Source organism: Poecilia mexicana, unplaced genomic scaffold (assembly GCF_051168715.1).
Source record: "Poecilia mexicana isolate PSO_F unplaced genomic scaffold, ASM5116871v1 scaffold_2, whole genome shotgun sequence".
Taxonomy (NCBI): domain Eukaryota; kingdom Metazoa; phylum Chordata; class Actinopteri; order Cyprinodontiformes; family Poeciliidae; genus Poecilia; species Poecilia mexicana.
Genome location: NW_028263371.1, coordinates 4,408,333 through 4,420,000, shown reverse-complemented (window position 1 = coordinate 4,420,000; position 11,668 = coordinate 4,408,333). Strand labels below are relative to the sequence as shown.

At 40.3% G+C, this 11,668-nt stretch overlaps 1 protein-coding gene across 3 annotated transcripts in view; it reads right to left on the bottom strand.

The window, feature by feature from the left end:
* mgat3b (beta-1,4-mannosyl-glycoprotein 4-beta-N-acetylglucosaminyltransferase b) overlaps nt 1-7,412 on the bottom strand; it is a 66,065-nt gene extending 58,653 nt beyond the window's left edge. For 2 of the 3 annotated variants that reach the window (XM_014997290.2, XM_014997292.2), the window contains exon 1: nt 6,129-7,412. The gene's annotated coding sequence lies outside the window, so the exon portion shown is untranslated. The remainder of the gene's footprint in view (nt 1-6,128) is intronic. The other variant, XM_088009228.1, reaches the window with a different exon arrangement.
* Between the last annotated feature and the right edge of the window lie 4,256 nt (nt 7,413-11,668).

Here is an 11,668-nt window from a genome sequence, read left to right as displayed (position 1 = left end):
ATAATTACCAGCAGCCAATCACTGATCTTTGAAACACCTGTCCTGCCAATTCCAATTTTAGACAATAGCGTTTTTTTGTTTTTGTTTTTTGACAGAAAAATTGCTACATATAGCCCCAAAGTTGCTAAGTTGTCAACAGCAGGGTGACTTGTTAACTGCGCAGGTGCAGTCGGGACTTGGAGGTCAATAATTACAGTGTTCAAAACAACATGTCAGTTTATGAAGCAGGAGATTATCCTTATTCTAGGTTTTACACCCAGATAATTAACTGGAACTTCTAAGAGACTGTTAACCAAATAATCAACAAGTTATATCAAAACAGAAAAAAAAATTAAGCTAGCTGACACTAGCCTAGCATCTCATTTACAAGTAAAGCTTTATCTGGGAGGTGTAGTGTTTTACAATTACAAAAACGACCCATATGATTTGATCATTTTAAAGGTAAAGCAATGTTTGAATTTGGACATAAAGTTTGTAAAACTGTGATCTACGGATTAAATTACATTGAACGATTTTAGATAGAATACATATAGTATACATATCCTTGATCAATATTTTGCCACCCAGCAAGTGTCAGCATGCAGACAGAGACAATACAAAGCTAAAAGAAAATGCAGGCAGAGTTTATTTCAAAAACCGGATAAATCACCTACAGTAACACACAGAGAAAGAAATCATTCAACTTCAGCGACCAGGAAGAAGTTGGTTGTGAGTGCCGTTTGAACCCTCAAAACCCACAGGGCCAACTTTCTGTCAGAATATGACTCACAGGAAGAGCCCCATTTCAACACGCTGCCTGTCACTGAAAACTGACAATGTGCTTTGCTCAACGGGAAAAAAAAAAGCTTCAATATTTCACAGTCATGAGAAGCAAAAGTCAAATCTGTTCTAGTTAATTGTATTAAACTTGGTGCCATCTGGTTTCAAAGTAAAACCGATGGGGTATTGTCCATATTATGAGCTAGAATATTCTCACTACTGTGTCTCATAACTTCACACGACGGTGGGACAAATCAACTGTTAAGATCAGTGGCGGAGTTTCAACTTTAAAGTGTCAAATGATCAAAAAGCTGCAGAAAACCAATGATATGCATCAGTTTCTGTGAACTACATTCACAAGATAAAGACATAGTCTTTATCTTAAGACTTATATTTCACTTCATATATATTGAGCTAAGCTAACACTTATGACAATACAAATAACATAGTTGTCACACACATTAGTTATACAAACTAAAATCATCCCTTTTATGGTGCCAATTTACAGGAATCCATTTTATTTCTGCATTAACATCAATATCGGTTGAAACTTTTCACAATACGCAATAGATCAACTGCATGATAAATTATAAGGAGCTCGTGAATGTATACGTATATATCAGTTGTAAAAATTTTAATATTGGATATCGATACTGGGCCAAACCTTTTTTGTATTTGGACTGTTTACGTTCACTGTGTCCCATTTCCCGTGCGCCAATGCTTCAGAACAAAAAGCACTACTTCCCAGGTATCTCCCTTGACAAGATTGTGGAGATTTCCTTTGGCGAAGGAAAACAGACTCTCCTGCACTTTGCGTTCATTCACTGCCATTTGCACACTACAGGATATCAGATGTCTGCCTCCATCTGCCTACAACAACAAGCCAATTTGTGCTCGTTTCCTGGAGACCTTCACGCAAACGCAATACGCAACTTGGGAAATTATTCAATTTTTTTAGCCTGTTTTAAAGAATAGGGTGAAGTGAGAAGACCCTTTGACTTTTAGGGTTTACAGTGAAGGCAGATGTAACAGGAAGCTAATCACCTCTGGCAATATCACCCAGACAACTCCTCCATGTGCCAGAAAAGCCATTTGGGTCAGAATGCAACCTGAGTCACAGGCCCTGAAAAGAAGGCCCAACATAATGCAAGAGCTGTGTGAGAGCATGAAAAGGATGGAGGATGATGGAGTGGGAAAGGCGTGACATTACTGACACAAACTGAGATCCATATGGCTGATGGCTGATGAGATAACAGGCCAATTTCTGGACTCAATAACCGTTTTTACGGATCCTTTTCACATTTAGTCCTACAGCGAAACGTTCTGACATTTTGGGAAGTGCAGGTTGTCTAATTAAGAGGCAGATCTTCACCTTTTGAGACACAATGACACAGATCATTTCCCCGACTTCAGGGCCAACAGCTTTGTTATCCGTCATGGGAAAAGTGATCGAGGACAAACGATCTGCCTTTAAGTAATCGTTTGACGTTTTAGGGTTCTGAAATGATTAGTTTTCCCATCAAAGTGACAGGAGAATAATTGTGAAAACAACAAAAACAGTTGAATTTTCTGACAAAACGGGATAAATAGAACCGATCTGGATTAGTTTAGAATGGCATCATGTGCAATATCAATAGCACAAAAGACTGCTGGAGCTGCAATAAATAGCAGACTATTATATTTTCTCGGCTCTAGATGTCCGCAGCCGAGAAGCTAAAGCACACGGAGGCAGAAAGTGTTGCATGGTTACTGAGAGCAGGAGACGCAAGGAGATGGATGGCTTCCCTAATTTGTGCAGCAGTAATATGAAGCATGGTTTTCTCTCAAGTACTTTCCTCGCACAGCCGCGTCTTCCTTTCGTCTACTTAATGGACCATTGTCTCAGCTGAAGGTCCTTACCACGCAAGTGTATTTACAAGTCATGCCCATACGTCAAACTGAAAGTGAAGCTGGGAGAGTGCGGGAGAAATCCATCAAGATTGTTCTGGATCAAATCTGACACAGGAAGTGAGCTTCAGCCGGGCGGCTCAGGCGGGTTTCCAGAGTCTACATGGTTTTGGAGTTTTTTGTTTGTTTGTCCTTCCGACATCTAAATAACATTCTTCCTTTCAGTCTATTTATGACTCCTATCTTCAAGCTGTCCTACAGTAATTTGCTTTCAGTTTTCTTAAAAACCACAAATCCAACTCATTCCTCCCTAGTACATGTACTTTTGCACATGTGAAAAGGCTCTCCACCCAGTCTTTGCACATCTACATTTCTCTTCATCGTGAAGAGAAAAGGCCATCAAGGAGTTCTCCACAGCGTCTCAGAGGCAAGATTACAGCTGTGCTCCTTGTTTGACATCTTCTACTTACTTTTTTCTTTTGTCATTCTTGGTTGCTTGTTGTGAATCTGTGTCAAATCAGAATCAGCAGATCTCTACTTGATCGGTTATTAGTAAAGGCCTGACACGATAAAAACTTTTACTGGACGATGAATTGTCCCAGAAGTTATTGTGATAAACGATGATATTGTTGTTTTGAGACTATTATAAGGGCATAATAATGCAAGAACACATTGTTAAAGGACAATAAACTTTAAGCTCTAATGAACATTGAACACTGGAACTGGAAGACATTTTAAATACTCAAAATAAATAAATAGAAACAACAAGCAAAATGAATTATGAAGTCTCTGTAAAGTTTAGACAAATGCAACAGACTGAAGACTTTTGCCATCCGGTTTTTGATAGAAAGAGAGAAAAGACAAAAACGATAAACCACACAATTGGAAATTATTGAGCTTGTTACAATTTATCATACAATTAATGGATTATTGTGACAACATTTCAAATACTACTTTCCCACTAAACTGCTATCAATAAACACACCAACAGACGGCATATGAGGAGTGAACCGATTGCTGTTTTCTGGCTGATTACCGTTCTTTAAAAAGCCCAACATGCCGATTCTGAATTTGGCCCAATACCAATATTTTTTGTCTGAACAGTCGCTAAATAGAGCTTTGCAAAGGTAGATGAACTTAGATGTGAGATTGCACCAATGACCAATGAATAAGTCCGATTAATTGATCGGATACTTTGTGTGTCTTGATTCCTTTATTTTCAAATGGATTCTAAGTTACGACATCAGTCAAAGAAATTACATTAAATCTGAGTCAACAGGTTGGAGTTGGAAAAGACTCCTCTTTAGTTTGCTATTTTACCTACTAGTTGTCAGTGTAACAGTCACAGATGCTGTTACAATGATAAAAAAAGATATCAAGCAGAACAATGACATTTTTGTATGAACTGATCATACATTTTGACCAATGTCTTACTGCTTAAAAACCTGAAAGCACAAGGAACCTGCTTATTAGTGAAGTCCCAGTGCACACAATTACACCCAGGGGCGGTCAGGTTTTACTGCGGCTCAGGCTGTTGTACAGCTCGGCCCGTTTTACAGTTACTGCTGAATAATAACCATACTTGGTGGTAACTACCATGAGAAACAAAAAGTGAAACACATGCATGCTCCACGGAAAGGTTTGCCCAGCATCATTCCTACATAGTGAAAGCCTTTTGTCCGACTGCCTTCAGCCTTCCCCACACCTCCTCGTTTATTAGAGCAACGATTCCACCCAACTGTCCAACGGAGGCCAGCGAGTTCAATCTCACATGTAGGCGCGCTTCCCCCAAGATCAATACCTGACCCCCTTAGCGCCGGCCAGGGAGCCGGAGCCTGCTCTCACAGGAAATTAGAAATGCAATTCAGCGTGGTGGCGGTATAGCAGGCCTGAGTTTTGGTTTCAGTTGACTATCTGCAAGATGAAAATAGAATCTGTCAGCTTGGCTCGCAGCCGGCACATTCGGGAGACGACCGCCAGGGGCAGAGAGTTTCAAACGTTTGGGAGGTGATGTGTGGCATTGGTTTTTCCTCTGGGAAGGAGGATGGAGCACAGACACATGAGGAGTGTTGTATCAATGCCGTTGTTTTTTTTTGTGTTTGTGTGGGGAAACAGGAAGCGCACTACAAACCCAGCTGTTCCAGTAACAATGCACCGAACCGCTAGAAATTGAATTTAAAACACTGTTGTTTCTATATTTGATGCGTTGTTCTCAATTTATGTTATATTGCTGTTTTACATTTAGAAAGGGAAAATTGTCAGCTGACAATTTTAGACAGGGCCGTGACCTTTTGACCTCAGTCTGTGCTTCCAAAACCCTCACTTTAAAAATTTTTTTTCAGACATGCTTTATGCTGTGTATTTCCAATGAGATGTCTGAAAAAAAAAGTACTTTTGCACTTCTCTGTCATTTTCAAGACACATTTTGGCTTTTTGAAAATGTTTCAGTGGCTTTTAATGTACATAAATATACAAATATATTTCAAAATCATTTTAAAAACTAAAATTTCCCGGAAAATGTAACAGCAAATTTAAAGTAAAGCTATTTTCTTTTCTAAATCGGATCACAAATAAATTGTTTTGGAGACCTATATTTTTCACAATATGTCAACGCTTTTTCGCGCCGCCTACTGGGATGAAATCACACCAGTTTTCAGCGTGTACGGGTTGCAAGTCGGAAAACACTTGTATTTGGTAATTGTTGTGAAGCTAATTACTAGCATCACGATGTATGTTCACTTTATATGTTTAACTAAGGGATGCAGCAATATTAAGATTTGGGCAGATATTGATATCTGATAATATTACTGTCAACGCATATAACCAGAGTGCTGACTAATATCAGCTAATTACTCATTTCAATTATTGTGTGCATTAGGGTATTGTTAGGGTATTAATTGTTGTGCATTAATTACTAATTTCATGCCATCAAACGCTGAATGAACCAGTTCACAAATAGAAGGTACACCTTTTGGTAGCCTCTGGTTTAATAACATACAAACCACTGGAGGGGTTAAAAATATGCTATACCAGTTAATTTATTTTTGTTTTATAGGAAGCAATCCTGAACTGCTTAATGGCCTTGTTGATTTTCTAAGCATAAAAATAGAACATGCCATATATGGAGCTTCTGAGACATCCCGAGGGCCTCCTGCTGGCCTGGAGGTCTTATAGCAGTTGCTTATGTTTCTCACCGGCTTCACATCTGCACAAAACTAAACCCAGCAGATGATTTTAAATGGGAGCCATAAACCCCGCTACCAGCTCTAAAAGCTTGTGGTTACTTCTACCCAGGTTCCACTACATTTGACTGGTACAACTCCCATCAGCATCATAAACACGTTATGTACCCTGTTCAATTCCAGACTAACAGTGTTAACGTCTCCACGCCAAAAGCAGTCCTGATCCACATCCACACCCCCATCCTGTCTGAATACTCCTGTTAAAAAAGAAATACTCATAAGGAGAGTGTCTCCTCTTACCCATCTGTGCCCGTGTCGGATGTCTTTTCAGAGGTTCATGGTGGAGACGAGCAGCGCCGATCTGACTCGAGCCTTTCGGTATTGCTGCAGGAGCCGCTATGCCATCGCATTGGTGATGCTGGAGACTCGGAGGGAAGAACCGGGGGGTCGGTGGAGGGGTGGGGGGAGGTCTCCGCTCCTGCTCAGCAGCTACAATCCTCTTTGCCTCTCCCGACTCTCCTCTCCGGGGTTTTATCCGCCGCGGAAGCGTCCTGAGCTCGCGGAGAATCTTGTCGGTTCGTTTCGCTGCTGCTGCTGGCGCTCGTGCACAGCCTCCTTATTTCTGCCTCCGATGTTTATTCCGCAAAAACCCGGAGCTAACAAGAAGCTACTCTCGCGAGCGGAGCCGCCGAGTCAAACAGCGTAAAAAACGAACGGGATGGAGATGAGAAGGTGATGGTGTCGGTGGTGGTGGGGGGTCACCGCTGTCCGCCGCTCTATTCGCCCGTTTTCTGTCGTGTTTACGCTCCGCTGTCGCCTCCTCCCTTCCGTACTCCGCGCGCTGCCCCCTGCACCCGCCGTGACGCCTGTTCTGATCCCAAGAAACTGGAAAAAAAGCCAATCCCTACTCGCCTCTTTTTTTTTTTTTTTTCTTACAGGTTTTTCATCTCTCTTCCTGACACACCAGGCTGCTAGGAGAAGGAGGTGGAGACGAGTGCTTGAAGGGGGGTGTGAGAGGTGACGGGGTGGGAGGGGGGACAAGTGGAAGAAAACGGGAGAGAACGGGAAGGAGGAGCCCCACGATCAGAGAGCTCCTCCCTGTTTTATGCTGCTTTATCAGCGGGTAGAAGGGCTGGGAGCCCGCAAATCATGAGACATCTACATTTTGAAATATGAGAGACAGAGAGAGGAAGCGAGTAAGTGAGAGAGAGATAGAGGCTGGATGGGGGTGGACAGAGAGGCTTCTGGTGGAAAGTGTCAATTCCTCAAAGATGCTTTGACAAGGGCCAGCTGCATGCATCCAACTGTACATGAGTTTTTTTGTGCAAAAACAAGACTGAAAAATAAAATAAAATAAAACAGAAACAAAAACAAAGGCAAATTGAGATCAGAGCCACACTGATCGATTTCCTTAGAGTGACAGAGACCCAATTTCAAGACATTTCAATTAGGAAGTCAAATTTCTTTTAAGTTATATTTTGAGTTATTTGACAGCATTTTCATAGGTAACATAGTTACTTGAAATAATTGATACAAAATGGTAGTGTGTCTTGAAAATACATTATACCGCCCCTTAGAGCTTTATCTCCAAGAGCATGGCTTTAACTGGTTCATTTCCAGTCAGCCCCAAACAGCTTTGTCTCCATTAGCAGATTCTTTGCGGTTTCTTCCCCGTTTTCGTACCCCGAGGTGGTACATATTGTACCACCTCTAGGGTGGTACAAGCCAAACTTAGCCAGGTATTGCGAGAAAACAATTTGATTGACAACAAACTGTTTTGATGACTGGCTGGTGTAAACCGCAACAAGACCTAGCAGTTGGCAAGATGACTAGCTGAAAATCGATAACTCTGTGGTCAGGCTTTTTTTGTCAACTGAGAACTTCCGTATCATATCATATGCTCTCAATTTCAATCAAATCTGGTTTGGGCGTTCCTAAGACAAACTGCAGTGCAGGTAGTCCTACAAAGCATTGACTCTGCGGGACTGAACATAAATTCATGCCATATGCGTTACAGTTTTATTTGTAAAGAAAAAAAAACTCTCCACAAATATGTCTCGATTTTCCTTCTGCTTCATAATTATATATTACTTTGTGTTGGTCGGAAGAACTAAGATATTAATTTTTTTTTTTTAATTTAAGCAAAATGCGGATACGTTTGCAAGGCTCTTGGTACAAAGATGGATTGTTTGGAGGACAAAAAAAAAGATCATAAATTCTTTTCTTAAAATATTAATAAAACTCACATTTTTACAGGGCTCCAGTAAGTTGGCTCAGTTTAGATCATTTCAGAAAAATTCATCCGGACACACAGGTGTGGTTCTGTTTCCAGCTCCATGGAAACATGTTTCATCCAACTTTTTTTTTCTTTTTTTTTACCTGACTAACATTTTCCCTGAAGGAGCTGTTGGAGGAACTGTGTGGACTTTGGATGCCTGCATCTCATGAAACCCATATGGCAAGGCTTTATTTTATTTTTATTTTTTTTGTAACTGTTGCAATAATACTTCATCATGTTTCACTGAAACTTTTGAGTGGAGTGAACAAAGGCCCAGGTGCCTTTTATTTGGCCACCACGTGGGGCTTCTGACTCATTGCCTTTTCAGTGAGCCTCGGCATCAGCGAAGCTCGCAACACCTTGTCTTGTTACGGCTAATCCAGCTGGCTGCTGCGCCTCCCGGAGTGTAACATCCCTCGTATCGGTCTGGGATCCTCATCCTCAAAGGCCGTGTTTGTTTTCCCTCTGAGCAATGAGTAACCATAAAGGGAGATGCGGCAGCCCCACATATCATGCTGCTTCTCGTCTTTATCAAATATTAATGTCAGCCTTTCAGTGGCATCCACTTGGATGGTTAGACTCAGTTTTCTTCTTTTAGTTTTTCCATCAACCGGTGGCTCCTACAGCTTAGGTTCAGAGCTAGCCAAACACAGCAGATGCTTTTTAAGTCTGGCAGATGGTAAACAATCAGGACAGTTTCAGTGATCAACATATAAATGAATTCTAAGGGGAAAGAAAAGACATTTTTATCGCCCGGAAACCAGTTTTCATGTTGGGGTGGTCAACAACTGATCATCACCTCAGTCACTTCAGAGCACAACATCTGTATTTTCCAAAGAATTAATTAAAAATAGAGTGTATTTTCTTAAACTGAATAAGTATATGGCAATATTTTTAAAATATATGAAGTGTAAGCATATACCACTGCTGCCACCAACTGTTTTGGAGGGGAACTGCATCACAACAACCAATCATGTCAGGGTTGGCTGCCAAGCGATTGATTTAATCTCACATGCCATCAAACACAAGAGACACTTTGATCAAGGTTCAGGGAAACTAAAACAAGATAAAGTAAATCAACAAGCTGATGAAACGAGGACAGACTGACCTGAAGAAACATCTGAATGTGTGGGAGAACATTTTAATTCCTGTTTCTAATCCAAACTAAGCCGGAAAAGTAGCACGAGAGGCAACGATCATTCATTTCGCTCACCATGTTGGTGAAAACACGAAGTGGTTGCTTTAGACTGGAAGACAAGCGTGTAGGTGGATTCATATGAACCTTTTTGGACAGAAGCAGGAAGACGGTTTTTATGACCGGCAGATCTGTGAGTGTTGTCAAAGGTTACCGATTACTGCTGACTGGCCATTACTGCTTTTCGTTTAAGAGACCTGCAGCTGTTTACGGTTTTAATGTTCTTTCTGATACAAAGCTGCATTGTTTATGAACACGATGTATTCACAAAACATGTAATGGAAAGAAAGTTTTCTCCTTACATTAAGTCAAACATCTTATTGTTAGGTGTGGTGAGCTTATGGTTGTCAACCTAAGGCACTTAGGTCAGTTCCCATTGTTTTACCTGAATAGGTAAATGGGAGCTTTACAAGCAAGGTACAAATATTAAAAATTTGCACAATCAGGCCATCCGGAAAGATGACAGGATGAGCATGTATTCAACAATTTACTGATGATTCGCATCAATCTGTTGCCTCTTTTCTGTCACCATAACTAGATTTAAGAGCTGCAGACCTTAGAACGAGCAAGACGCAAAAAGAGCAACCAAATTATTTCACTACCAGAAAATGATAAAAAAGACAAACAAACAGATGTAGAAGATAGAGGATCTTAGTAAAACATAATATTTACCACATCCTGAACTGGTTTTGATTCCAGTTGAACTGCTGTCAACGTTTTCTCTTTGCCTTGCAGAAAAAGTGAAGTACTCTGATTACAGGCGTGTAAAGAACAAGGTGGACGTGTTGCTGGTAAAAAAAAAAAAGAAAAAAAAAACCCTGTAGTTATAGTAAGACTTGAGTTAATATTGCACTTCAGCATTACAGCTCAAACACGCCCACATGGAGAAATATCCACTGAGCGGCTGGTAACTCTTTAACAGGAAATAAACGCTGCAATAAAAAGAAGAAAAGGCAGAGAGAGACAGTGTTGATCTCAGCGTTGATTTTGTTGTATTTCATCTTTAAAGAAATTATGTTTTACGCTTCAGTTTACATTTTTATTCTGAAAATGAACGCAACACCTTACAGGGCGGAAGTTAGAAACTCCCCAGTGTGTGTAGCTTAGAAATGAGAGGTACAAGCTGAAGTTTGGTTATTTTTTTTAGAAGAAAATGAACTCATATTTTTTCCCCTTCTATTTATTTTTCAGATCAGAATCTAACGTCTCTCTTGTAAAGATTTTCATGTTTGCTGACGCGTTCTACAGATTAGAGATGTTGCTCGGGTCTATGCGGTGGGGGTTTCTGGTTTGTCATGCGCAGCTGAATAACCTGAATAACTTCTTCTCTGTTTGGAAGATAAATGCTGCACCCTTACCACCGTCACACCTACATAAATAAATGGCTGGAATTCTATATTGAAATGTAAATATTTCTATTAGAACTGTTTCCATGTTCAAAGGTTTTAGGCCGAGTTCTAAGAATATGGGGTTAAATAGAGAAGTTTAGAAATGACTAAACTCCATTCAGATATATGAAGGTTCGTTCATCCTTGCAGCAGATTTTATTAATGTTTATTTAAAAAATGATTTAAAAAAAAAAATTCATATTTAGGGATACAAATTTAAACTTTATATCCTAAAATTATTCCTATTAAACTGTCCACATTTCTTAAAAACATGGACCGCAGATGGTGGCTGTGGGCAGAAAATTGATTTATCAAACAAACAAGGCCGTTCCCCCCGCCCCTCCCCCTTGATCAACCATTTTCACGTTGACTGCAGTTCCAGAAATTCGACTGTGCTGCCGCCAAATCCCCTTTTCTGTAACATGTGCAGAATGTGTTTTGAAGCTTTGCTTGGTGACATATGGCCAGTAACTCAAAACATGTGTTTGTAAGGCCGTCTTCAACAAAAAGAGCCCCCCGACCCACTGTAGAGAGAGAGCTGCACTGAGATGCACGAGCGAGGTGCGGACCGATCCAAACATGCTGCTCGCGAAGGCGAGACGCCCAGCAAGTACAGAAATGTCACAAACACATGGCGTGTTCACGTCGGGGGTTTTTCTAGTCTTACAAATGTAAACACCCTCACACAAACAAAACCAGAATTTTTTTTAAGTATTTCTTGTTGTATTCTGATGGAATGATCAGTTACAGAAATATCTTAATCAAATGTTGCTGGTTTTCTAGTCTGCTCCCAGAAATAAGGTCAAGTGTCACAAAGTGCCAGAATGTTGGCCAAATGGTCCCTTTAGTGGTTCTGCTGGGGAATGTAAAAAAATTTTTAAAAAAAAATAGTTTTTTGGCTCTGCCACCTAAAGTTGTTGTCTGACTTTTTTTTTTAAATTTTTTTTTATTATTATTTAGATAAAAAAAAAAAAACTTT